Genomic DNA, 6,264 nt, shown 5'->3' with positions numbered 1-6,264 from the left:
TCTGTTGATTGGTGCCGGAGCTGATCGTGAAGCCCTGAAACTCGGGTTCGTCCGGCGTATCCCAATGTTCCCCAACGAAGTTGAAGTGACCAGATTGAAGTCCAAGTACTGAGGAAGAGCTCCACGAACGCCATTTGATTCGGAAAGTTCTTCTGATCCTCCAACTAAGCGGGTAAGGTTCAGTCTTCAACATTGTTTTTCCAGAATTCCAGGAAGTGACTTTGAACTAAACCTTGATGATCATGCGTTTTCTATGCGAATCTGGGTTTGTTAATGCTTGTAATGAGTTTCTAATCATTTTTTGTGTTACATGATTGCATTTTGGGCACCAAAAACGTATAAAACTGAGTCGGCAACCATTAAACCCCCTCGCCGGAAACCCCAAAGCTTCGCTGGAGCATCGCCGTGGCCTTAGGCCATTCAAGTCAGTGTCTCTGAACTTTGTTTGTTGGTTTGTTAGTAATTAGACTCAATCTAGACGGCTAGGGCGAGTAGGATATCCATTCTAAGTTCTGAAAAATGAAGATTTTAACCGGTGGAAGTCAAGGATTTTGGACCGAATTTTCGCCGGGCGGTGAACGTCCGCCGGCGTGCCGAATAGGTTAGATTGAAAGTAGAATATACGGACTCCGTTGTGGTGCAACCAAAATGGCCAAAAGGTCGTCGGAGGCTCGCCGGCGGTGAGCTCGAACCGGCGGTCTTGAGAACTCTAAACCAGAAATTGTGCACACTAACTGTTTGAAGAAATGCCAAAATGAAAAACACCCAAACGACGTCGTTTTTGGTGTTGGGCTCGCCGGAGAAGACGACCGGCGCTGGCGACGGTCGGTTCAGTCTCGGCCGATCCGGTCTGAACCGGTCCGGTACGGTTCGTTCCCCGGCTGGAAAAATTAAAAAATTAAAAAAAATCAATAAAATAATTAAAAAAATTAGAAAATTCTAAAAATAAAAAAAAATCACAAAAATAAAAAAATTAAGATTTTCTTAGAAAATTTGAAAATTTTGCAGAAAATTCATAAAAATTAGAAAAATTATAGAAAATTAAGAAAAATACAAAAATTTTCAAAAAATCCATAAAAATTTCGAAAATTCAGAAAATACAAATAAAAAATTTTGAAAATTTTGGAAAATCAATAAAAAATTGAAAAATTGGAAAATTCACAAAATTTCCAGAAAATCATAAAAAAATTCATTTCTCGGTTTAATGAAATTTTTCCGACAAAAAAATTCAAAAAAATTAAAAAAAATTCAAAAAATCTGAAAATTCACAGAAAGGTCCAAAATCATCGTGGCCAGCCATAAAAGATGAAATTTAAATTTTTGAAGTGTCCAAATGGTACTTAAAAAAAATCAAAAAATAAAAAATTTTGAAAATCCACTGAATGATTCAAAATCATTATGGCCAATCATAAAAAGTAAAATTTGAATTTTCCAAAATGCCCAAGTGGCATTTTTTGGAAAATTCCAAATTTAGGGACAAAACCCCTAAAAAACCCTAAACCCTAAATAATGAAATGAACAAGCTATTAGAGCTTCGTTAGGGTTTGGGTGTTCTGCTTGATTTTCATTTTTAGTGGCCAAATTAGGGTCGCTATGATTGATTTGCCATTGGATGTGCATTTGATTCTTGGATGCTTTAATTGTTTGTCCATGATTAGATTAGTGAATTGACCTTAGGGATCCGTGTGATACGTTAGACATGCCATATCGTTCTTAGGTACCGAAAGGGTGTTAATGGTCTCAATTTGAGATCGTTAACGTAACCAAGTCCCTTATCCAGAATCTCTGGTTCGTAGGATTGCGGTACTTCTCTCATACCTCAATTAGGTTTCTAGTCAACCGACCATAAATGACTAGTGGCGACTCCAAGTTCAAATTTAGAACAAACAAACCCCGCTGTCATGTGAGGTATGGTTTGGGAGAGGCCCGTATAGAAAAATACCTCCATTCTAGCACGCGAGAGCGTGGCGCAACAGGCTTGGCTACTCCACTGGGGAATCTTAAATTTCTAAGTGGACTTAGGCCTAGATAGAACGATATGCATGTGTTTGTGCTCGCAAAGATCCCAGGTACGTTCCACTAATGACGTGTTAAATGGTGATGCAGGTGGGAGGTATAAGGGGTGTAATCTATACTTACCTTTGTTTTGCAGGATGGTGTTGGGATAGAATGTGAATTGGCCAAATTTTAAAAGTGCTGTTTGGTTATAAATTGTTGTGCTTGCCTTTAAATTGTTTTAGCACTACACTTTTCGCACACACCACCCGTGGCCAAACCCCGGCTACATTTAGGATCACCCTTAGGAGGTATGTGTTTAGGCAAAACTATGAGCCGATTGCTCATGGGATCGTTTAAATACAATACCGATCATCAAGATGGAATAATATTCTGTTACTTTAGGCCGATCGCCTATTGGAATGGAATCCCTTATCCATTCAGGTGGTGACCTTGAGCCTTTAGTATATCCCCACCCTTTTAGGTGTCAAAACCTCACTTGTTGCATATGCTTGTCTTTGTGGTTGGTATACCTAAAACCAAGCAAAAATGTGTCGGTAAGTAAGTGTCGTTCCACTTCTCTCATCTTTTCAATTATGCAAAGTTAGTTGACACCATTTTGTTAAAAAAAATGCCCAAATGACAATAAATGTTTGATCAAAATGCCTTTTCATACTACAATGAATGAATAGGGTGACATGCTCCATTTGGTCACATTTTTCATTTCTAGATGGAAAGTATAGGTCCATGATGATTCTCAATGTAATTCAAGTAGATTGAATGCTCAAGATGTGACAAGTACAATCCCATTTTGCCGAAAGTCTATTTTAAATGTATTCGAAGTTGTAAACCATAAGATAAGACTTTATGGTCAAAATGGAGCATGTCAAAAGCCATTTGCATTAAACATTGGTTTCATTCACATTTTCAAGTATATGATCTTTTAAGGCATAAATGGATTAGATGTGGCATTTGTATTACGTCGTAAGTATGCAAATGTACTTTACCTCCATTTTTTCCATAAAAGGACATATAATTAAAATGGAGGCATTTAAAATTGATCCATGGTGATTAATAATGAACTTTTTGCATGATTAGGCTCAATGGGAAAACTGGACATCCAGGTGGTTCCCATTCCACGAAAAGAGCTCATGGCTTGGTGGAAGGACATGACAAAAGATAACGAAGTTTATGTTCAAGATAGGTTGGGATACCTTCTAGACTTGATCCATGTGGAACATCAAGTCAGTTTGATCCAAGCATTGACGCATTTTTGGGAAATTTCCACCGCCACCTTCCAATTCGGAGAGTATGAATTGACGCCAACTTTGGAAGAGTACCAAGCCGCCATTGGAATTGATTCCAAGCCTAGGATCGTAGAGCCACCCGTTGGACTTAATCCCATAAGCATTCTTGCAGAATTCTTTAACCTCAAAGCTTCAAAAATCAAAAAGTTAATCAAGTCAAACACGGGTAGATTTCCATTATCCTTTCTAATAGTCAATTTTTCCAAACTTCCTAGGGAAACGGGAAACACTTCGGCTCTTGTCTTCATTCTAGCCTTCTTTGGCTTCGTTCTATTCCCCGTATCTAGAACGGGATTCAACCCTTTAGTTGCAATAATCATGAGGCAAGCATGTCTCAAATGGGATTTTTCTAATATGCTTCTTGCCCAAATCGTCATCTCCTTAAACACATACCAAAATCATGGGAAGGGTATCTTTCAAGCTTCTACTAGCGTTTTGTCATTATGGTTTATCTCACATATTCAACCTTGGTGTCGTTTCATGAACATTCGTAAAATTTGTTCGGCAATAAATCTGATTGAGCGATACATTCGTATCCAAAACAAATTACCCAAATAATCTTTCTTAGATTGGGCCAACTTCATTAGGGCTTTAACTCCTAGTCAAATCCAATGGCGGATCAATTGGCCAAAGATTAGCAAGGCAAGGATTACAAGCCAAGAAGGGAACGCAGTACCATTACTCGGGTTGAATGCGGGAGCCGCCTATTGTCCCTTGCGAGTTGTCAGATAATTTGGGATGCTTCAACAAGTCCCACCGGCATGGAACCTTGAGGAGTTCGCTTTTGATATCCCAAACGGGATTATACCCGAACAAGAGAAGAAAGACCTTCAAGCCAAGGTCCACAAAATCATCCTTTCTTTGGATAATTCACCTTCACAAGTAGTGGAATGGCCAAAGAACTTGGAAGGAGACGTGAAGATTTATATGGCATCCAAGGAATATATCAAGTGAATGGAAAGTAAACGACCAATTGATGTGGAGCCATATGTTCCATTGAGCATTATAACGGATCCCGAGGAGGAGTATGTCCCAGAATACATCGTCCCACACGTGCCTGGAGTTGAGCCTTACATCCCCGAAGAAGTCGTGATCGATGTCGAAGAATGGGAATCCCGAATCAAGGAATGGAAGGATTACCACGAGGAGGAAGTAACCTTAGCTAGCAAGAAGCCTAGACTTGGATGATTTAGAATTCCCATTCGAGTTTAAAATCACTTTGTAAAGCAATCTTGGATTTTATATGAAATACTCATTTTTCAAAATCCGTTTGGATAAATTCAAAATCATGATTAAAAAGAAGGATCACCATGGATTACAATTCTTTGAATGGTATGATTTCTTGAGAAAAGCATTGATGACAAGTTTTATGCAAGGCTAAGGCTTGTGTAAAAGTTCTTATCCTTGTAAATCACAAGAAACCATACAATTAAAAGAATGTAGGTTTTCATATTCATTTCACCAATTCTAATATCCTGATGGTTTTTATGAAGACAGGTTTTCTAGCAACGGAAAGCAAAAGACCCTGAACCCGTTTACAAATTAAAATGACCACGGAAGAAACTCGCACTCAACTAGCTGAAGTGGAGAATCAGATGACGCAAATGGCTGCCATGATGGCATAAATGAAAGCCTTCATTATAGCTGTGAAGGAATCCTATCCTAATGTCTCAAATCTAAAAGTTGCACCCGAAATAATGGATCTGAAAGAAGACATTCGGGTCAAAAAGACATCTAAAGATGAAGAGGAAGCCAAAAAATTGGCCGAAATTGAAGAATGCCTTGCAAGCCAAGGATATGAGCTTCAAAGGTTCACCATGCTGGTGAAGGATGGTGAAAGAGTTGAATGGTCGTTGAAAGAAAAGAAATCTCAAGAAATGACAACGCGAAGACCTTATCTTGGGAAAAAGGATAAAGAACCTGTGCGTAACGTGGCTATGGCGTCTAGCCCCAATATTAATCAGGCTTCATCCCCAAAACAGTCTAACGTCCTTTGGAAAAATCCAAAACAGTTTAAGCCGAAGAAAAGTCCTGCAAGGCAATTCACTCCGTTGCCACGGCCCCTATCGAAATTACTACCGATGCTGTTGGAAAGGCATTTGGTGGCCAAAGAAGTGTCAAGAGATAATCCTGCAAGGTTTCCCTGGTACGATGACTCAAAGACTTGCACATACCATATGGGAGAAAGAGGACACGATGTGGACAATTGTATAGTCTTGAAATACAAAGTTAGAAACTCATAGGCAAGAAGATATTAAGTTTTCAAGAGTCAGAGCCAAATGTGCATCAGAACCTTCTTCCTGAGCACAATGTGGTCCTTACAGAAGGAGAAGTAATAAGGCCTGATGAAGAAGATGAATATGAGGCCAAATTAAAGTCTGCTCGACAAGGAGATGCTCGCTTTCGTCATGTAGCATTCTTAAAAGGGGAAATTATAGACAACTTGGGAGAAGATTCTGGCAAATACAACTTCCAAGTAAAGTATACTCCACCACCGTGGGCTTTTAAAAGTGAAGTGATTGTGCCCGATGGTTGGGGCAGTATGAACGATGAGCTCAGCAGACAAAATGAGACTCCATCCTGTGATGAAGTGGATCCATTTGAAGAGCAAAAAGAAAGGATTCGGCGGGGTGAGAAGAGATTTACCCAAACATCACTTGAGCAAGGTGACACTGTAGACCTCCTTTGTCAAGACAGTGGAAAATACAATTTTCGTGTTAAGTATACACCTCCACCCTAGGCTTTTAAAAACGAAACTATTGTGCTTGATGGATGGGGAGGTATGGACGAAATCCCAATCAACAAATTAAGTTTTGAGGAGAAAGAAGAGCAAGACGAGAAAATGAAGAAAAAGGCTCGCCAAGGAGACAGGCGATTTGTTCGCAAAGCACGAAGACAAGGCGAAATTGTGGATTATCTGGGACAAGACAGTGGCCGGTATAACTACCGTGTCAAATACACG

This window comes from Syzygium oleosum, unplaced genomic scaffold (genome assembly GCF_021117445.2).
Source record: "Syzygium oleosum isolate NSW1041296 unplaced genomic scaffold, Sole_v2.1 Sole_v2.01, whole genome shotgun sequence".
Taxonomy (NCBI): Eukaryota; Viridiplantae; Streptophyta; class Magnoliopsida; order Myrtales; family Myrtaceae; genus Syzygium; species Syzygium oleosum.
This window is presented reverse-complemented; position numbering follows the sequence as displayed.